This window comes from Protopterus annectens, chromosome 4.part0 (genome assembly GCF_019279795.1).
Source record: "Protopterus annectens isolate FY-2018-M chromosome 4.part0, PAN1.0, whole genome shotgun sequence".
NCBI lineage: Eukaryota > Metazoa > Chordata > Ceratodontiformes > Protopteridae > Protopterus > Protopterus annectens.
The window spans coordinates 1533812542-1533836362 of NC_056733.1; the positions used below are offsets into that span (position 1 = coordinate 1533812542).

The window sequence follows — 23821 nt, forward strand, 5'->3', positions numbered from 1 at the left end:
ATGGTTCGAAACTGGAAACTTAAATCGTTTTGAAATTCTTCATTGCATTTTGACGATAAGAATAAATGGCCAAAGTGATTTCCTCATTCTAATAGTAAACCATATGTATGTATATATATATATATATATATATATATATATATATATATATATATATATGTATATATATATATATATATATATATATATATATATATATACTTACATATAGGCACAATTCAAGTGTTCAAACTGTGAAAACTGTTTTTTTTTTTTTTGCTTGTTTTGTTTTTTTTGAGTCTTTGTGATTTAAACTGTTGTTTTTTTTAATCATGTTTTGATCTGTTTTTATGTGTAAATTGTCAAACTTTTTATAGTTCAAGCACTTGACATGCACTTATATATAGATAGATATAGATGTTATAAATATATACATATATAATGTGTATGCTTGTGTTTTTCTTCTTTCTATCTCTGTCTCTCTCAGTCCTTCATAATACCTCTTCACAAAGGGATACATTAATTGAACTAATAGATTCATACTTATAGTAGGCTATTATAAACTACAGACCCAAAATTACAGTAGAAAATACAATGTAAATTCTTCATAATTATATATAAAGTTTGATAAAACACAAATAGTTTTCTTTTTACAAGATTAGTTTATTAACTGTTCACAAAAATATAAAATAAGCATACTGGTATTTACAATATTTACAGAGATTTGCAGAGACAAAAAGTGAAGAAGACAGGACAAGCTTTTGTTTACCATTGTAGTGAGAGGATGGTAAGTTGTAGAAGGAAAGCTGAGTTAGTAGAGATGATTAGTTGATGTGATTTAGGTGTAGTAAGGAAGGAAAGGAGAAGAGAATGTTTAAAAGTAGAAAATGGATTATGAAATCACTTGAAATAATGATTAGGTCACATGGTCATAGTTTCTTTAGAAAGTTATTTTTTTAAACTTGGTATCTGAATCTGTGGAAGGAATCTATGGATTTTATATTGGAGAAAGGATTCACAGAATCTATGAGCTATTACAGAGAAGGTATAGGCAATGCAGTGGAGTTGGCTGTAGGGTGTTATAAGGTTTTGGTGGATGTAAGGTGTGATCTAAGGCTACATGTAGAAGTGCTTTTTGTCACTTTGCTGTGTGTGTGTCTCTTTCAGATATCCTTAGCCAGTGTTAAATAGGCCTAATTTGAGGATCTGAAAGGGTGTCAGAAAAAGTTTCTAAAGGACACTGAGATGCTACATTTTTTTTCTTATTTTGTCTCTGGGTTTAATATACTAAATTTTTGCTGCCGCCACCTGCTTTCCACTTTGGCCCGTTGCTTGTGAAGCACACAAAGCTAGGCCAACAGTAATCCTAAGATATGTTTATAAAAGTAAGTCATCCATTATAATCACTTCTGAAGCACAGGTAGGATGGGGAGAAGCTGGTAGCCTGGGCCCAAGGTATTAGGGAGTACACTTCATATATATATTTTTCTTTCTTATTTTTCTTTTAATTTTCCCTCCCCATGTGTCCTCAGAGTGTGAAGGTGTTAGGTCCTGGCATTCCTCCTTAGAAAAAGGAGGAGATCCATACTGGAGAAAATATATATATATATTTTTTTTTTCCTCCCACACTTAGGGCTTCAGGTTATTAAAAACATAATTAATGCATTAGCTCAGCTCATTTTTCTTATTTTCAGAGTTCACATTATTCTCAATACACAATCATTCCAAGTGTGTACTCACAAAATGCATAACATTTCCATGCTTTACTGAATCACCAACAAATTTTCACTGATTTTCTAAAGTTTTAAGTATAAGATGATGACCATATTGCCACTAATTTCTTCACAACTGCACATGAAGTGCTGTCACCCATACCGTTTCTTCATATGACAGGCGACAACGCCATCCAGGTCTGACATGTTTACTTTTAAAGAAGAGGAAAATTTCAGAATGTCTGTAGTAAAAACAAAGTTTCAGACACATGGTGAGCCAAAGAACAGCCTACCATAATGCAAGATATTTATTATTACTGAAAGAGACTGTTGCTGGTTCTGTAACTGGCCTAAAGTGCAGACTACAAAATTGTGAATGTGGTGACTTGGCTGAATCACTTATGAAAACTGATTTGCATGGAAAGAGAAATGATCATCTAAATGATGGTCTGTTCAGAGAATCTGATTCAACATTCGAAAAGCTAAATTTTTGTCAAGTAACCAATATTTCAAGTGTGCAACTTTAATGCATTGCAGATAAGTTTGATGTGTGTAAAGTTGGAACTATGCCTGAAAGTAATGTGAGAACAAATCGTAGTATCCAACAAGAGTATAAATTAAAACTAATTTCTAGGTGATTGCTTAGTAACTAAAATGTTACCTGGCAACAAAAGAGCAGTCAGAAACCACAGTCTTTGCAAGCACTGTGACATGAAATTTTAAACATGAAAAAAAAAATGCCTTAAAGCTAAATCCTAAACCTGTAGATTCCGGTGAGATAACAATCAAACAATCATTACAACAGAGTCTTGTGTCTTTCGGCTTTTCCCGGTTAGGGGTCGCCACAGCGGAACTCCGGTCCGCTAATGATTGGCAGTAGATTTTTTAACGTGCCGGCCCTGACACACAACCTTCAATGAAGGTACGCCCATTTACGCATGTCTCCACACAGAAGACGCTTTAGCTGAGAATCGAACAGGACAACGTCTTACTGTGAGGCGACCACGCTACTGCAGCACCATTACAACAGAGTATGTTTCAAAAAGAAAAGAGTGCAGCAGAAAAATATATGTTGTTGGAAAAAAAGTAAACGTTTATGGGCATTTTAGAATTACATTCACAAAATGCTAAATTCAGTAATGACATAGTCAGTGCTGACCAGAGGAGCTCCATGCACAATAGTCAATCTGCAGTTGAGCTGAAAATTTGGGGAGTCAAGTCCTAGATAGGTTTCAAATGGACACTGATAGAGGCTAAAATACAATGTCTAAATTTACATATAAAATGCTGTGTTACACTGCAAACTATAAAATTATGCTTGCCTGCTTCTGTTTTATTCTGGGTTCAAACTGAAGCCAGTGATATAAGTTTTACTGAGCTGTTTGTGCAAAAGTAAAGAGTACACATTATTGTTTCAGATACTTACTGTGCAATGTCAGTTGAGAAGATGAAATCCTGATGAAAAAAATAAATAAATAAATAAAAGGATTTCTACTGGACTGAATGATAAAATTGCAATATTTAGGCTAAGGGAGTAGTCAAATGACAATAGTCATGCAGAAGCAAATATTTACACAGAAGTTTGAAAATATGCATGAGGAAGTTTAAACCAAGATGACATACTTTATAAATGTTTAAAAGATATAAAACAAATTCAGTACAGGAACAATCAAATGTATGATGTATCCAGACTGCAAAATGCAAAGAAAAGAGTTTCCTTTAAGAATTCTATTAGCAAACAGAAATAAAATGAAAAAAAAATGTAACTGAAGAATAAGTCATAGAGGATAGATCTGTAATGCAGACCAAGAAAGATCAGTTTTCGAGGTATTCTAGTCTTTCTATACGATTGGGAATAACTGCAAGTAAAGCAGCATATAAAGATACTGCCTAAGGCAATTTTTGCAAGTCATGCACCTTTAAGAATACCTGTAGGCTAAAACTGACCGAGAGCTGAAGTATACAGAGTCACAAGGGGTGATAATAATATTCTGATATCAATGGTAAAACAGGATAAGGTAAGGATTTGTACTGATCAACAAAACCTAAATAAATGGATTGTCAGAGAGCATTATCACCTTCAACCCATTACAGCCAGAGTTTTTTTCTTTGATTGATGTGAACCATGATTTTGGCTGACCATGCTGATCAAAGCCATTTCTAAACTCTGTGTATTTAATATGTCCTTAGACAGGTATATATTGTTGGGGCTATATTTTGAGATCTGATTACCAAATGCTCAACGGCTGCAGCAAACATAACTGAAAGACTGGTGGCATAATTAATATTACTAAGTACATTCTAGTCTATGGATCTATAAAGCAAGTATGTGGCAAATATTATTGATAACATTCTAGTGTGTTTCTACAAAGCAGAAATTAGTCATGTTACTAATTAGGCTGTAAAACAGACTGAGACTTCAGAGTTTAAAATTTAGCAATATCAAATGCCAAGTAATTGTCACGTCTCTAAAGCATATGGAGCATGTGTTAACTGCAAGTCAGGCAAATTTTGAGCAATGGTGTACGTGCAAAAACAGTGATGAACATTCTTTGTTTGATTCTTGGGGAATTGTATATTATCTGTCAATGTTTACACTTGGAGACCACTACATCATTCATAAAGCTGCTAGAACATGATATAAGTGTTGTGTCAGTCATTGGTAGATCATGAAAGGAATTATTAATTTATAAATAGGTTAATGACCACAGCTCGAGCTCGAAAATACTGTGGTATGATGCTACCCACAATCCTAGAAGTTAACATAAGGCTTCAAGTGTTAAGAGCAGTCATAGTACAAGAGGGCATACCTGACAATGATATACTGACAGATAAATAGACTGTCTAATAAAAAAGAAAAAAAAAGAAAAAAATATTAAGTTACAAGAGCTGAAAACATCTATAGGAGATGATTTAGGGCTACAACTGCTTTTACCCATGACATGCTTTCCTTTTATAGAAGAACTGCCATATGTAAAAGTACCAATGCTCATTAATGCTAAAGTGATTTCCCATGCCCAGTTATGCAATTAAATGCAGCTGAAGCTACAGAAAAAGGACAAAGAATGTCTATGTACAATTATATATTGATTATGGATGTCTACACAGACTAAGCAAATAATTCATGATAGTTAAAATGTGGCATGTTACACAACCAGAAGAGCTAATTCCACATGAGCTGCTTTCTGTTTAATAGCTGAAATTAGATGCTGATTGGATTCAGTAGAACAATCATTATTGATGTGCATGTGAAATTATGTTCTAAGTATCCTAATGTTGCTCATTTTGAAGGTGCTACAACATATTAAGTGATATCACTTTTGAAGTTGAGATTTTCTAGACGTGATACAGGGCAAGCAGCATTTGATGATGCTCAACAATCATTAATTGATAAATCATAGGAATTCACATAACTTTCAGTCAAGGACACCTCTCAGTCTAAGAATGAGATGAGATGTTAAACAGAGGTGCCATCTGCTTCAGTTGGTGGTAACTCAGGTGGATTTAAAACATCCCGTAACACCTTTTGAAAAGAGTAGGGTAAGTTCCCTGATGTCTTAGTCAAAGTTAAGGGTGAGAGGTTGGCATAGTGATTAAGATGTTCACCTTGTAAGCACAAGGTGCCGTGTTTAATTCTCACATGAGGTGATTGGCTGGGCCTGGAATACCCCACAAGGACAGCTAACCTGGTACTAATTTATGGAGTGGGAGGTTGCCATAATGGTTAAGGTATCTATCTTACAAACACAATGTGGAGGATTTGATTCTCACATGGGGAAATTGGCTAGGCTTAAAATGGCCCACAATGGCAGTTAGCCTAGTATGAAGCTATGAACCTATGACACACTCATCAGTTAGTATAGAATGTCTTGTTAAAGTTTAACTGTCTGAATCAAACAGGCTATTACTTTAGAGTAATGTAATTTACTACTCAGAAGGAGATTTGCCAGTACACCTGCCAATAATTAAGGTAAAATCTTTCAACTTTGACCCAATTGCTAATTGTCAAAGGATAAGTCCCCACTCCTAATGGTGTCTCAGAACAAAGTACAAACAAGATAAAGAGATACTGAGTACACCACCATGATTAAAATTTTCCAACTTTAATAAACAAATTAAAAAACTCACTAAAAGTATCACAAAAGTTTAAAAGCAGATTAAGCACCAAATGATAAGTGCTTTCGGCAGGATTGCCTTCTTCAGATCATCTCTGCTTCATTCCACATCCTTAAACAATGATTCACCAATCAGTTTAATTCCTTCACTATTAGTTCCTCCTACCACAGACTGTCAATCATTTGCCTAGAGGTAAGCAAGCCTCCGTTTTTAGCGAACAGAGAGATGTTTCTGCTTCAGAATAGGTTTCAATGGAACCATGGCATTCAAGCCTGGGGGGGGGGGGTTGGCTCTTAAGTTGCTTATCCACCCAATTTCACGAATCCCCATGTTGTTGGGAGCATCCCCAGCTCTATGTCCTATGTCCTATCGGCACACATTCTATGGCTTTAAAGCTAAAGTAATGGGTTAGGTTGGAGTTAATGTGAGATGCCAGTGCACTTTTCATATTCTTCTGTCGAATATCTCATGAATGACGTAAAACCCTGTCTTTCAAGCATTGATCAGTTTTGCCTATGTAGAAACAAGGGCAAAGGTGACAGCATGCTAGATATACAAGATGTTCACTGTTGCAAGTAGATTTGACATTAAATATGTAGCTCTTTCCTATAATTGGATGAATAAAAGTGTTAATATTATCTATGAATTGACAGGCTTTACATCTTCCACATTTGTGAGTACCTTGTCACAAAATGTTGACGTTTGCTAAAGAAAACCATCTTTATTACAAAGAAGTCTTTTGATATTTTTCTTGTTTTTGAACGTAAACCTTGGCCTTTCTCCTCTGATGCTTTTTATTATGATCTGAAGAAAGCAATCCCACCGAAAGCGCATATCATTTGATACTTCATCTGCTTTTAAACGTTTGTGACAGTTTAGTGAGTTTTTTTAAATTTGTTTATTAAAGTTGGAACATTTTAATCATGGTGGTGTACTCAGGATCTCTTTGCCCCAATTACTAATTGGTGAGATTAAACAATCCACATTAGAACTATTACAAGCTAAGTTACATCAGAGGTTTGAAGGTAAAAGTGGTAAAATGAATTCACTTTGAAAAAAAATAAAAAGTGCTTGTGCATTACATCAGAAGTACAGTCTCGGGGGCATGGCCAAGATGAGAACTGTGTAGCAGCAGATTTTATCAGCTCCACTAAGGCGATTTCTTAACTCTGGAATTTTAGTCTTCAAACTTTAAAAAAGGAATTTTTTTATATCAAATTTGCTAAAGGCTAACTTCTTCTTCATTTATATCCAAAAAATATTGAAAGAAGGCATATTTTCCAGTCAAAAACTACTTGGAAATATTCTTCTCTTCAGAAAACAGAACCATGAGCTTCTCAAAGACTAACAGTCAAGATGCAATGCTCAAAAAAGAACTTCAAACCTTGATAAATAACCTACAGGACCTTTCTACTAAAATTGACAAAATTGACACAAAAATTGATAATTTTAAGGAGAAAACTACTAAACAGATGGATTTACTTCATGAGGACCTACAGTAACAAAAGGCTCACATCTCTGGTATAGAAGAAGCACTCAATGACATGCACTGTAGAATAAAAGAAAATGAAAACAATGTAGAATTCCTATTTAAACAAAACACCTCACTACAAAATAAACTGGATGACATAGAAAATAGATCACATCGTAACAATATAAGAATCTTTGGACTACCTGAAAATATAGAGGGCAACAATATGACATCTTTTCTGACATCTTGGCTACCAAAAACTTTAGATCTTTCAGAAGCTTTCTCTTTTGGTATTGAAAGAGCAAATCGGCCCCTATCATCTTCAAACACAAATAAGAAAACTCCATGGTCAGTAATAGTAAAATTTTTATCCTCATCTCACAAAGAATTGGTTTTAAAGTCTGCATGAGCAAAGGCACCAGTAATACTTAATGAAACAACCATACGTTTTGACAAACCATACGTTTTGATTATTCATCTCTTGTTATTGCTAAAAGGAAGGCTTTTCTACCTCTGATAAAGGAATTAAAGAAAGCTCAAGTAAAGACTTACCTTCTCTTCCTGGCAAGGCTCAAGATTTTCCTTCCAGATGGTACCAGGATATTTGAAGATCTAGACTCTGCTTTAATCCACATCAAGACTCATAAAATCCTAGAAAAAAATAGAAGACATGGAATGGGCTAGTACTTGTGTTAAAAGAATGGCTTCTGGACTTCATGGAAATCATCAGACTAACAAAAAGACTCAAAAACAAATGACATTTTCCTTGATTATGTTGTTCTAATTGCATAATGTCCAATACTTAACTCTAAAAGGACTTTTCTGATTTTATGTTACTTTTAAGGCAAACCTAATTCCTACTGCCTTAGATGGATATTATATAATTTATATTCTATAAAAAAGGGAGGGATTCAAATTTAATACAAACTTTTCTGTTTAATTGTTTAATTAATTAAACATAATTAACATTAAAACTTTATTAGTTAATCTTGACATTTGAATTAATTTAAATATACAGCAATGGCTCATTTGTTTGCTTATGGGGTCTTTCTGTTGTTAGAGCAAGTGTTCTGCATCAAAAAATCAAAGTATGCTTTGTGGACTTTGTTGCTAGGGAATGCAATTATAAAGTCTGATTATTGCTTTATTTTTAATTTTAAAGTCTAAAGGACACTTTAAAAAGCATCTGGGCTTGCTTATTTTCCATCATGTATGCCTGTATTGAGTTGTGTGACAATTGTACAGGCCGAGATGCTTGGCTCGCGCTTTCTGACATCTTCTGAACAAATTAGTGAAACCCTGTTCAAGAAAACATGTGTAGAAGTTACTTAACTTGATTTTCCCACTGAAATCTGTTATATAGAAGCTTTTTCAGTCTCCAGTGGCTCGCGCTGATTGATCGCAAGCTAAAATATCCTTTGCATCGTCCTTCTATAGTGTGGGAACCAAAATGTAGCTATTTAAAGACCTTTGAAATCCCACGTTGCCTCTGTGCAACATGAAATCAGGAAATCATATAATATAGAGGTATAAATGCTCATATTACATCTGAAATGAAACGGCACTTCTTTTATTGTTTTTTAAATGTGAAACACTGCCGTTTTCATATGAATAAGTTTAAAATGCAATTATTTATCTATATGATGCAAGTTAGAATAATTCAAACATGCACAATTAAATATGTGCAGCAAGAATATACTATATGCATTAACCTCTACTTATACTGTTATATACAATACACATTTACTGTATATGATTAGAAGTAAAAGACATTTATTTTCTATCTAAAGCAAGAATGCAGCACTCATGAGAAAGGAACTCAAACCAAAATATAATAATGAGGCCAAAGTAAAAAAAGATCCAGCACTGCAAAATAGCAATAGTACAAATACTAATAATATTGTGCATGAACTCTCCAAAAAGGCACTAACTCATTACTATGAATAAATACAGATAATATAGACTGCAAGTGTTATAAAAAGTAATTTAGATATTGGCCTCAGATGATAATCACAACTGCAGAAATTGTAGTCATATCATTAAAAAATATAAGCAGGCAGTCTTATAGAGGAGACATATCCTCAGATTCTCAAAAGCCTGCATGGAGTGCAAGATCGGTGCAGGAGCTCAAACAGGCAATATGTCCACCGTGCGATCCAGGAACAGCCCACAGGGGCATGCACGAGAGTTCCTGCACTAATCCTGCATGGACGAAGGCCTTGTATGCAAATCACTCCATTTGCAGGAGAAAAACGTGCAAATGAGGTGATATTGCGATCCTGGAAGCTTGCGACTATCCGTGCAGGACTAGTGCAATCAGCAGAAATGTACTCAGTTAGTAACCGAGTACATTTCTGCAAAATCCAAAACGGAGCTATGACAGCTCCAAATAAAGGCTGCATATCATATAGTAAGCATGCCAATGGCCAAGTATAAGGCCATTGGCATTGCAAACAAAAAAAAAAATAAAAAAATCAACTTTTATTTTTTTAGCCGATATCGGCTTTTTAAGCATAGGGCAGCGGCGCGCAAACGGGATCGGGAGGAAAATAAGAAAATAAACCTAAAATAAACATTCTAACTAAAATCAGTATTCTGCAAGTCAATGGCAGGCAGAGGACAACCTGGCCAGTGAGTAGGGGTTGCTAAGGGGGGAGGCACAGTGTGAGACATGTAACTATACAATAGCAGGCAATCCTATGAAAATGAGGGGAAGGATGGTGAATCCCAGTTTTCCCCAGCATGTGAGTCAGGTCCCAACAGTATAAGAGTAGGAATAGCTTGGTGCAAGCCTAGGAGGTAGGTGACATCATGGTGGGGTGTGTCAGGCATACTGTAAGCCGATTAGAGCCCTGTGGCTCGGGTTTGCTCCTAGCTTAGCATAGCTAAGCTAGGGGGTGTGTCTAAACCTGCCTAGCAGTCCTTACAAAGCCTAAGCGGGTGTGCGCACCGAGCACCAGGTTTTACAGGAAGAAAAAAAAGAAGTTAAACCAGGAAATAGTGGCAGTGTGCACATTTGAGCAGTTTGCATGGCGCCCACCCTGGCTTAAACAGGGAGGCAATGGGAAGGGAAAACAGCAGTAGGAAGGTAATCAAGGAGAACTAGCTTAGCTGGCAGGTGAAATGTATCAGAATCAGCCAATTACATAGGTAGCAGACCAGCCCAGCCCAGAACACTACTATAAACTAAGCAAACACCTTCCCCTCTGTTTTTTCCCACACTCTACACCACAGGTGTATACAAGCAGGGACATTTTAACAAACAAACCTACAAAATGAGAAGGGCTGCAGCAGGCAACATAGAACAACATGTGCATTATGCTGAGGCTGGTGAGGATGTGAATGCTGCTGAACAACCCACAGTGAGGAGACGGAGAAGAGTGTACAGACCCAGGGTAACCTACTAGAGGCTACATGAGCTGGAGATAGTGGAGCACTATAGGGTGGACAGAGACCTCGCACTGCAAATTGTTGAGCTGTGCCGGCCACACCTGACACACCAAACTGACCGAGGGGAACCCATCCCAGTGGATACTAAGGTATGTGTAGGTCTAGGTATACTAGCCACAGGTACCTCCAAAAGCACAACTGGGGATATTATGGGGATCTCACTGACATCAGCATCCACAGTATTCTACCAGTTCCTGGATGCCATGTCAGCACATGCCAGTGAGCACGTATATTTCCTCAACACCCGTGAGGTGTTGACCAGCAATATGCGTCTCTTCCACCAAATAGCAGAATAGTAGGTAGTGGGTGCTATAGACTGCATGCACATATGCATCAAAGCACCACCCATTGAGCAGGGTAGGGCCTACATCAACCGCAGGGGCATCCCCTCCATCAACTGCCAGGTCATATGTGATGCCCAGGGCATTATAATGAATTTGTGTGCTGACTGCCCTGGAAGCTATGATGATTCCCACATATGGCATTGTATAGCTGTACCAATGGGGTCATCCCCTATGGTCACCTAGTGGGAGATGCTGGATACACACTGGAGCCATGGCTGATGACACCCATTCAGAAATGCACACACACACCTGAACAACAATGCCATAATGAGGCACACGCAAAGGCCAGACATATAATAGAGCATGTGTTTGGGATGCTCAGGTCACGGTTCCAGTGTCTGGACACATCCGGCGGCGCTTTGCATTATTCACCAGCTACATGTACCCAAATTGTTATGGTATGTGCTATGCTACACAATATGATCCTGCGGACACAGCTGCAGCAGGAGCAGCATGGGGTAAGGCCACACAGACCCCCACCAATGCCAAGGCCTGCACAGGCACAGAGTGACCAGGAGGAGGAACGACCTGAGCTTGCCCCAATAGGCAGAAGGAGGTATGCCCAGTATGCCGTGGCCTTGGCAAAGAGGCAACGCATTGCACATGCACTGACACAGTAGAGACCCAGGGAATGACACCTCTCTTTGACTGGCACATACAGTAAAACGGATGCCAAACATGACACTACCTGTACTCAACCATGTATAGGGAGTGTACTATGTGCATCCGACATAATCAGCCCTGCAGCACCATCTGCAAGTCTGGCACACCCTCAAGGTAAGTCAATCAACCTACCATTTGCCAAATGGAGTAGAATGTGTGGTTACCTGTAGCTATGGTATGGATGTGAGCATTCAAGGGAATTGGGTGGCTGAATGTTATGGCAGCAGACAGTAGAGACCCATATTGGCATCATGACATCTGTAACACATACTGGAGTCACCATATTAGCCAGTACTACACAGGGTGACAAAACCCACTGCAGGAAATGTGCTGAGCAACATGTGTGTCCATAAGACTCACACATGCCAGTCAGGACGGTTCACATACCCAACAATAGTCTCCTACGATCTAAGGAAGACAACAATCGAAAACGCTTATCGGATATCTTCAAGGGACAGTTTTGAGCTTTTTTATTTTTCATTTTATTTTCAAGTCGAAGTTTTATTTGTACTAAAAGACTACATTTTAATTGGAACACTTGTGGATTTCATTGACTGGCCATCCTTGGGTGGATTTTCTGTCTTTTTTCTGCTAATATTGACTGTTTTTGTGACAGGCCACCTTTAGCGTTTGGGAGTTATTTATTTATTTTGAATGATGGATATGGTTACCCCACACCAGGCCTACAAAGACAGACCACAGCAGGGCAGTCACTGGGATGTTAGTTCTGAAGGATAGGAAGTCAGACAATAATATGTAGGGCAACCAAAGCCACGATCTATAGTACACTGGTATGCCTCTAGTCAGCATGACAGTTTGCAATACAGAATGAAATGGAGTATCTGACATACCAATACAGTCATAGCAAAAGTGTCACGTGCGCCCCCCACATCCTACATAGTAATGTAATAACAGTCATGTGTGCCCCCCAACCCTGTGTATAAATGTAGAAATAGACAGGTGTGCTCCCCCATCCTACATAGTAATGTAATAACAGTCATGTCTGCCCCCCCCAATCCTGTGTAGAAATGTAGAAATAGTCAGGTGTGCCCCCCATCCTACATAGTACTGTAATAACAGTCTGGTGTGCCCCCACAATCCTGTGTAGAAATGTAGTAATAGTCAGGTGTGCTCCTCCCGTCCTACATAGTAATCTAATAACAGTCTGGTGTGCCCCCCAATCCTGTGTAGAAATGTAGTAATAGTCAGGTGTGCCCCCCATCTTACATAGTAATGTAATAACAGTCAGGTGTGCCCCCCACTCCTATGTAAAAATGTAGGAACAGTCAGGTGTGCCCCTCCCCCCTGCTATGCAGAAATGTAGTAACAGTCAAAGCCAAATGATCGATGGATACCCTTCAGGGGCAGCATGCTACCTGTTGGTGTACAACACAAAGGTCAGCACTGCGGCACAAACTACCTGGACACGATCCACACATTCAATACAGACAGCCATACTGGGCATGCTCACAGACAGAGAAATGAAGGCAATGTCAGTCAACAACATACTGAAAAGTCATACTGGGCATGCTCACACACTTAACACATGAAGGCCATGTCTGCAAACACCAGTGGACCAGACATATCTGGCAGTTGCAGTTGTTAGTGCATACACTCATCAGTATGCACCACTCATGCCTTGCACACACAGTGGATAGGAATACAGACATATATGTCAGGACAACACACTATAATAAGCCAAAAGTAGATGTACCTAGATGTGTGGAAGAGGGTAACTGTGACAAGGAGCCATCCAGGCCTGTCCCACCTAGCATACAGCCAAAGGGCCCCCAAACACATGAGGTGCAGATGTCACTCACTGCAGATACTAGCCACCAGTATCTGTCAGCATTACAGGCTATGTGGTGAACGTGCCAGCTGTGCAACATGACTGTACAAGGGAGTAGTCATCTAGCAGCTGTATACACGTACCTGTGAAATATGACCCTGTATGTGCCCGCATGTGGCGTGTCAACCACTAGATGAATGGGTTATGCCCCATGCACACACACTGCCCTCCCCATAGCCCTACTATGACAAGCCTGCTGAGGTCATTCAATGTGAAATACACCTTTGGGAGAGTTGTAGCCCAGTAATCTCCATGGTGCATGCCATAACTGCGCATTGCTGTAGTGTGATAAGCTAGTTAGGTAGGAGTTCTAACCCCAGACTTGGTGAGTGTGTGTTTGTGTGTCTGTCTCTCTGTCTCTCACTGTGTAGAGAGCAATGCTTTTTAGGGTACTCACACTTCCTACAATTCATATACTTAACTGTGGCAAGGCTGCTGATATCACCTACCTAGAAATTAACCTCTGGGAAGATTGTAGCCCAGTAATCTCCGTAGTGTGTCCTGTAACTGCCTACTGCTGTAGTGTAATAAAGTAGTTAGGTAGGTGTTCTAATGCCAGACATGCCAAGTGTGCATGCGTGTGTCTGTTTGATCCTGTCTGTGTAGAGAACAATGCTTTTTAGGATACTCACACTCCTTACAATTCATATACTTAACTTTGGCAAGGCTGCTGATGTCACCCACCTAGAAATAAACCTCAGGGAAGGTTATAGCCCAGTATTCTCTGTAGCATGTCCTGTAACTGCATACTCACTCTAGAATGATAAAATAGTTATGTAGGTGTTCAAATCCCAGAGATTGTGTGTGTGTGTCTGTCTGTGTAGAGAACAATGCTTTTTAGAGTACTCTCACTCCTTACAATTCATATACTCAACTTTGGTAAGGCTGATGATGTCACCCACCTAGAAATACACATGTGGGAATATTCTAGCCTACTAATCTCTGTAGTGTATCCTGTAACTGTGCACTACTGTAGGGTGATTAAGTAGGTGTTCTAATCCCAGAGATGGCAAGTGTGTGTGTGTGTGTGTGTGTGTGTGTGTGTGTGTCTGTCTGACCCTGTCTGTGTAGACAGCAATGTTGGTTGCAGATGTGTTGTGTGTGTGTCACTGTCTGTGTAGGGAACAATGCATTTTAGGCTAGTCACACTCACTAAAATTTGAATGGCCTACTTTGGCAATCCTGCTAATGTCATCCAATTTGATATACACCTTTGGGGAAGGAGTACTCCAGTAATCTCCATAGTGTGTACTATAACTGCGTAGTGCTGTAGTGTAATAAACAAGTTAGGTAGGGGTTCTACTCCAAAACATGACAAGTGTGTGTGTGTTTATAACTCATATCCTTGGTGGTTATGAGTGTATAACACCTGTGGCCAATATGGAGCGGGTTTTGCATATTTCTTATATGGTGGCCCTACTATATATCACAATGTCCACCGTACAGGGATAACAGATGTGAAATAGCTGAGAGCCTGGGGTGCAAAGCCATACCCATACATGTGACATCAAGGCCAGACAATCACAGTTAGCAACCCCAGTATTACCCAGAGCACAATCTCAACCCATGTCTCTTACACACACACACACATGCCTAGGCAACAGTCAATATGTTTGTAGTACACTGCATATTGGTCACTGAAAGTAACTATGGGGTGATAGTTGTGGGCTACAAAGGACATGGCGCCCTGTCCATCTGTCTAATATGCACGGACATGCAGGCAGTGCACCTTCCCCATGTTCCCCAATGGACACCTGCAACACCTGTGGTGCCATCACATGGGACACACAAAGGACATACCATGCCTGACAACAAGCCCTGTATTGACAGATGCCACTGACACCAGGGAATGCCATTAGTATTCTATCAATGTAAGTGGAGGGTAAACATGCTGTACATTACCAGTTCCCACCACAGGTGGGCAAGACTGGCACATCTGATAATAATCTGTGATCACAACATGGCCAGACACCCCAGGTACAGTCCCACATGTCACTGTACATGTATGTGAGAGGTGTGCCCATCCCAGATACCGTCCATGTCATGGACTGAGGAACACATGCATGGCAAGCGATGCACAGCATTGGCCACACACAATAGTCACCCAGGTGACTGGATGGGGAATACAATACCCATCTGTGTAGGCAAATGCAGACACTACAGCCCTGAGCCACAGTGCAGACCATTGTCATGTGGCATGATGCCAAAGTATACCCATTGCCTAGCCTTGTACAGCCATCTGGACAATCGACCACCACACACCCGTGCAGACATGCACCCAAGCATGTCAGTACTGGCACCCTGTATGTTTGTGTGTGTTTTGTATGGTGCGTATGTCACATCCACACTCTCTACAACCCCCATGGGCATACTGAAGCATGCTGTCTGATGTTAGACACCTCCCCATACCCTTTGCCCATACAACCCCCATATGTCCCATATGGTGCATGTGATACCTGCACAGTGATGTGTTGTGGCAATCCCATTACTGATGAGTTGTAATCCTGGCCCTGCCAAGTGTGTCAATGTGTGTGTGTCCCTGTGAGAGTGTCTGTGTTGATGCTGGCACCTGTTCATGTGGACAGGCACGTGTACCTTATCTACTGTATAGCTACTGTATCCCTGTTGCAGATATCAGTCACCATCACATATATGTTCTGAGGGCTCCACAACAGGTAACCCATGTGACACATCCAAAAACTGTATAGAACTATGATAGCACTATATAGTCATCAGAGGTTTGATCCCCTGTGCTGGTAGGTGTGTGACACAAACATGCTTAGGTTTTACTCTCCCATCCCTCCATGACTTGTCTTTACCTCTGTATGCCTCTCCCACTCCCTCTCTGTTGGATGTGGAGACCTACACCTACTTTGCTTGGCAGCAGCATGTGTATTATAAGTGATGCTCATGATTAGCTGATGGCCTCTGCACGAATTGCAGCCCTCCCCGAGCTGATTGCATGTGGAACAGCTGTGGTAACATTCCCATAGCCAATTGCATGGAAACACACTCCAATATCTAGGAACATCATGTTGGTGTTGGCCCTTTTCATTCACTGTAAGCAGGAACTAGATCTGCTGTTTGGCAAACAGCATCTCAGATGGATTGTGGATTTACCTCTAACAACATCCACTGTGGAAACAGGGCAACACACAGGAGGGGGTGTGCCTGACCTGACAACAGACTGTAAGTGCTGCTATACTGCATTTGGAGTACTGTTGGTTTAACAGTGTGTGTGTGGATATGACTGTCCTACATGTCTCAATGCCTGCCATGTCAGTTCCATGTTTATGAGGAATCCCCATCTGCAGGGTCATCTGCAGACAGGGCAGCGTGTTGTGCCTTTGATTTCATGTGCTACCCATGGAGTATCTGTGGACTGCAAAAGGTAGTTTGTGGATTGCAGTCTGTAGATGGTGAAATCCCTGACAGTTACTGGTTTCATATCCCTCATAGGACATATGTTGCAAAAAACCCTGTTACAGCAATAAATGTATGAGGTTATCACAGCAGCATGTCATTATTGGCCCTGTGTATGTGCTTTCAGCCACAACTCTGTCAACCTGTGTGCATATGTTGTGCATGAAGTGGGGCATATGTGCTGTACACCATAATTAGTGTCATCATATCTGATAACAAGCCAGTGAGATATCAAACTGCTACACATGTTATGTACAGTAGGGGTTATATTTGATGACATAAACTGCACATTCTGTGGATGTTTGTACAGTACTGAGGTCTGTGTACTTATGGTGAATGTCAACAATGTGTGTATTGTTAATATGTACTTTAGCCTGTGTACAGACTGTGGTAGATGTCATTGTTCTAGGTCCCATCCTATCTGATGTTACATGCTGCTCCACTGTATGACACCGTATTGGCGTACATGTTTGTAGGGCCATACACAAACATGTCCCATACCACAGACAGCCATCAGACCAAACTGTGTAGCAGCCCAGTATATGTAGGATCAGTCTGTGAGTGGCACATATGAGGATGATGTCGAAGAGATATTCCATATACTATAATATTATGCTAGGTTAACATATTTGGCTGTGGCTGTGTTCACCTTGGTTGTAGTTATGCACTTTCACACAGGTGTATCTTACCCTGTGCTGTGACATGCCTGTAGAGCCTGCTATATATGCAGGTACATATGCATTCTCCCATAGGAGATGTAGGCCAGTGTTGAGCCAGTCTGCCTGTAGCCTGCACAGTGCATTATTTCTTGCCTAGCAGCTTAGTGTACCTACCCAGTGAGATGTCATGTGCAGGTACTTGCCAGATGTACTGCTGCCAGGCCTCCCTTAACAGTCATGTATGCCAGACACAGCAGTGGTATGCTGTACAGATGTATGTCAATATCTGGTGGGTAGTGTGTGGCCATGGCACCCCTGTACCAATGGTTATTATGTGTCAGGCCAGACAGGGGTGTGTGAATGCATAACCTATGGTGGCAAATGTATTCCAGTCATTATGTGTTATACCCATCTACATGGCTGTCTACATTCATATTGTCAGGCATGGTACACATGTTTAGAACTAAGGGGTTATGTGTATACCTCAGGACTGTACAGAGTGTGTCAGAATATCCACATATATTGGCCAATATCTCTGCTGCAGTCCACAGGGGCATTACGTGCTAGCAGCGGTACTTTACTATGATGTCCTTAGGATGTCTGTCAGTAGCCAATAGCACACATGTTATAAGCAGATGTGACCTCCAACACACATCATGTCTGTGAAGATAATCCCAATGATAATAGCAATAGTCTGCTAATATACCTGCTATACATACCTGACATCCCCTTGCACTACGACTGTGGGACTATAGAGGCTGAGGTAGGACTACACTCCATGTCCAGGACATATGGTGGAAATATATGTACACATCATTATTATTATTATTATCCAGATATCCATAATATATATATATATATATATATATATATATGATTACACATGTGTAGTACTTCCAATTCCCACTGTCATGGCAACCACCTACTCTAAACACCTACAGCATGTGGGCATGGTCCGTTTACATTTCCTGTGTGATGGACATCCTTCCTGTGTGTGGTCATCAGTGTTACAGATAGTAGGTAGCAATACCTCTTACAGGAGAACCAGCACACTCAGGGCAGCTACATATTTGTAGGAGGTTCTGGAACTACAGACAGAGTGTGAGTAGAGTTGTGTTATGCTTTGTATAGTACTGGTGTTACAGGGTGTGTGTGTGTATACATACTAGTTTACCTTGGAATGCAGTCTGTCTGCATAGCTCTCAACTGTGAGCCTATCCACTTGGTGGCCAGAGGTGTGCCTATCATGTGTTGTCTGTCCACCACACAGGTCCTGTGTCAGATATTTCACCAGCAGTGTGTGTGTTGAGTGCTATCAGTACATGGCTTCATCCATTTCTGTTTCTAACCTCAATTCCCTGAATAAGGATATGTTGCAGACTATCCTGTAACACCAGCAACTTGCTTAGTGTATGGCAACAGTATTCCACCTTTGTACCTGTGTTCCAGCCTCTGTCCTCCACCTACATATCAAGCTTTTTTCACATATGACATGCTGTCGGGGGTTGTTCTGTAGTGGGCTGTCAGTATATCACATTGCCATTGCTGCCATCAGTCCACTGCTGTTGTATCCCCCACACATATGGTGGGGCTGGGGCCATATATGTGAGAGCTTCACCTATACAATACATGTGTGCTCTTATGTACTCCAGAGGCCAGTGTATGTAACAATGGTATAAGGCCCTGTATTATTGAGTCTAGGGGGGGGGAAGCACCATAAATGACCTAGGCTGTTACAAAATGTGGGGATATCAGGGGTGAGCTGCCTTAAAGTATCTGGATGTACAGTACCATATACTTCACCTATATTTACATTATTTACATAAATTGGGTTAATGCAAGCCTACTGCCTCCTGCCATACAGACTGTTCTGTTTGTCAGTGTGCTTGTGATGGTGTCAGGTATGCCCTGTTATGTAACAGTTACAACCCATTTGGTCACATGACGTCTTTACCACCTAGTGATTTTGTACAGAGTGTAGATAGAGGCTGCTGAACTATACACCTGCATTACATACTGTTGATTGTTTGGTATCCTGTGGCCCAGTCTGTACTCACTATTGTACAATTTGAAGGGCTTGGCCTGGATAACAACAGTTGTGAACCTTTCCAGACTACTGTATTAGTATAACTGTTTCACAGTTGCATTACTCTGTGTCTTACTGTACATATATCTGCGTATGTATGTGTAGTCACATGTATATCTATATATATGTGTGTGTGTATATATATATATATATATATATATATATATATATATATATATATATATATATATATATATATATATATATATGTATATATCTGTGTCTGTTCTGTATCCTGGGGATGTTGATGGCTTCCACATTTTACGTTTCCTATGGGAGGCAGACTGTACTGCATGATATGTTACCAATACCAGCCTGACATCATACAGGTGGGATGTAGTACTGTTAACATCTTGTGCCCATGTCATGTCAGGTACTGGTTATGGTATTTGCAACACTTGGTAGTGTATTGCAGGGTGGATGAGTTTGGCTGTGGGGGTGGGATGCCTATTCATATAAGATGTATAGTGTGTGGGGCCTCTCATCACCATTAACAGTCCATGTGGACATATGTGTTTTTTGTTAATTTTGCTATCTACAGATGTATGGCCATATATACCTATATAAATATATATGTCTGCTTAAATATATATAACTATGTCCGTATATACCTACATAGATATAGATCTGCGTAGACATATGTAACTTGCTGTGTACATATAGACATATAGGTGTAGACACATATATGTGTTGATGTAGGCATTTGCATGTATATATGTTCATATATATTAATATATATGTATATATTTTTAGAAATATATATATATATAATATATATATATATATATATATATATATATATATATATATATATATATATATACACACATATATAGATATGTTGTATCTGTTTAGATATTAATATATTTACACACACATACATCTAGATGTTGGTATACATTCTCTGCACTGTTGCATGCCTGGACTGGATGATATGTTTCTGAAAACATCATATTTATTTTTATCTGGCATGGCTTAGTGGTAAATCATTTTGTTTATGGTGTGCAGCGTCCTGGGTTTGAGCCTTGCAGAGGATGATTTTTTTTGTTGCTGGGCAGAACACAGGCCATTGGATATAGAGTGATTAAGGCACTTTTAAGCAGTGGTAAGCAAGTTTCTGCAGGTTTGCATGGAGGTAAGCACTGCTATCTTCCGATTACAGCTTCTTACACTCAGTTAGCTTTTAAATTGCTTAACCAGTGTAGGCATTGCTTACCACCATGCAAACAGGCTTAAACCCGCTTACTGCTGCTTAAAAGTGCTCACTCCCATTTACTGCCGTGCTAATTTCTTTAAAAGAAATGAAAAAGGGGTTGATTGGAAAACGGTGAAAGAAGGGGCACAAAGAGGGAAAGACAGTAGGGAAAATAGCCAGGGATGTGCAGGAAGGCTGTAGGGAAGGTCCATAGCTGCCAGTTTCTTCTACAGCAACATCTGTGAATATACACTGAATTTGGAGGTAGATTTGGACACCCAAACCCCTGGATGGGGGTGAGGACAACAATAATAAGTTGTGATGCCAATTAGACCGGATTACATGTGTCCAGTGGACACGTGTGCAAAATGTACAGCTATGTATGGGGCGAGATTTTTTTTGGAAACAGATTGCCATTTTTTTCTTTTTCAGGTGAGAGTGGGATGCTGGGGAGGGGTAGTAGGTATATTTGGGGAGGTAGGTTGGGTAAGTTAACAGACAAGACAAACAAAACGCATACAGGGGTGGTATATGACACATGTGGGGGGTAAAGACATTGGATGGGGAGGGGTGTTTGTAAGTCGCAATCCCATGAGCCCTCAAATGGAAACAGTGGGACTGAGGTTCCCACACATGGACAGTCACCATTGCACCTTCACGGCATGATTTTATGTTATGATGTTATGACAGTACATGCAGGAATATTACTAACCTGCCTCGCGACGCAGCCTTTGCAGCATATCAGCATGGACTTTTTGTTTCACAGCCCACTCATCTGCAGCTGTCAGAGGAATACAGTGATATTTAGCCATTGCTTATCCATAGTATACGCAAGCTAGGCAATCATTATCTATGTAGTAGAATGGGTACTTAGTGCTGGGGCATCGACCATCTGCCTTGCTTCTTGGATCCACTGGTCCACGAGATCACCCCTCCACCACTTCAGGTCAGCATGGTGATGCCTGACCTGCTCACTAGTCCAGGGGAGACAATGCCATTGGCACTGTTGAGGTCACAGGTGAGACTGTTCCAGGCCTCCATTTAATACTGAGAGCCCTGGTACTGGCCCTGCAGTAGTCTCTCCTCGTGGTGTTTTACCAGGAGCCATACTATGAATCTGGACTCCTGGGTGCCCCAGCGCTGCTCTTTAAATCGAGTGCCTTCCCCAACGCCAGCCATTGTGCCTAACATAGGGAACTCCAATCAGTTATGGGAATTATTGGTGCCTGTGGGGTTTAAATATACCAGATTTCCCACACTTTCCTATGATTGGATGGTTTTGAAAAGGCTAAGCTATGGGCACACCTGCTTACCTAATGTTGGCATTGCTTAAAGCGGCATACCACTGGGCAGATTGAGTTAGCAGGCCTACACATTGCTTACCCAACTAAGCTGAGCTGTACAATGCATAGCGTTGCTTAATATTTAATTTGCATTATATTTTCCTTTTGGCATTGATTTATTATTTGTTACATGTTATATATGTGTCTGGTATCCATGCTTCATGTGCACATACACTGTATGGGGTCCTGGGGACTTCAACACTTTATTCTAATAACACCTCACATCTGGCCTTACTGCAGTATTCCAGTTCATATAGTTATGTTATGTAGCAGGTTATACATCACATTATACATAGATTCCTTTCATATGTTCAGTGTGATTTCCTATGGTGAGGATTTGTTTGCTGACACCTCAATCTTATGTACTGCTATGATGGCTTAGGGGTTAACTACTGTGACTGTAGTGTACAGGGTCTTGGGTTCAAGCCTTGCAGAGGCTGTTTATTTTGTTGCTGGGCAGAACACGGGCCATTTGATACAGAGTAGTTAAGGCACTTTAAAGCAGTTGTAAGTGGGTTTGCTTGGGTTTACGCTGAGCTAAGCAGTACTTACGTCTGGTTACAGTTTCTTACACTCATCTTCTACTTTGCTTAATCTGTGTAGGCAATGCTTACCCCCATGCAAGCACACTTAAACACACTTACTAGTGCTTATATATGCTTACTACTGCTTATTTGTGCTTAAACATGCTTACTAGTGACTTATTCATTATGACACTGACACTTCACATATGCATTTAATGCAGTACTCCAGTTCACATTTAAATGTTATTTCATAGGTTATATGGCAAAAAATGTTCATATACAGATTTCACATGGAAAATGGAATGTGCTACAGTTGGACTAGAACCAGGAATGCCTACTCATAAGGCTAGTGCTCTGCCGACCACACTATCGCTATATTGCTTCATTTGCATACATCTTCCCTGTTATCCTCTTCAGCCATTTAAGCTGCATTAACCGTAGCTAAGTGATGGGCAAACTCGCGCACCTACAGTTACCTTTCATCGGGTTTTTTAAAAAAATTAAAGGGTTTCTTCTTTTAATTTATATGTCCTGTTGCTGTTGTACACATGTGGGACTGTTGGTGGGGATATGAGGACACCTATGAGCGATCTCACTCATTTCTTAACAGCTTCTGCTGTTCTACATTGCAGGGGCATGTTTATTCTGACAGCTCTGCTCTCAGACACTCCCCCTATTCTCATGCACGCTCCATATAAGCCTAGGAGCTCGGGCAGCGTGCCTTCATTATTATGCATGGCGCACTGCTGTCCTGCTCCTACCTAGGCGCTTCCGTGCAGGACTAAGTTAGTCCTGCACAGAAGATTAGTGAATCTGGGGATAGACTGTACATTAACACAAATGACAGTTTGGTTTGTAGAGAACATCCATGATATATAAAAATCAGTAGTAGATTCCTAATTGAAGCTAAACTCAAAGAAGCCTGGAGGTAGCTGGAGTGAATGTTATTTAATTCCTCACAACTTCATTTATGCTCCACATAGGCATTTGTGAAAGCTTCAATAAAT

General features: G+C 40.2%; 1 protein-coding gene across 1 annotated transcript in view; it reads right to left on the reverse strand.

Annotated features, from left to right (window-relative positions):
• GPRIN1 (G protein regulated inducer of neurite outgrowth 1) overlaps positions 1-23821 on the reverse strand; it is a 926017-nt gene that overhangs the window by 423482 nt on the left and 478714 nt on the right. Inside the window, exon 5 of the mRNA XM_044069349.1 lies at positions 7831-7929. The gene's annotated coding sequence lies outside the window, so the exon portion shown is untranslated. The remainder of the gene's footprint in view (positions 1-7830; positions 7930-23821) is intronic.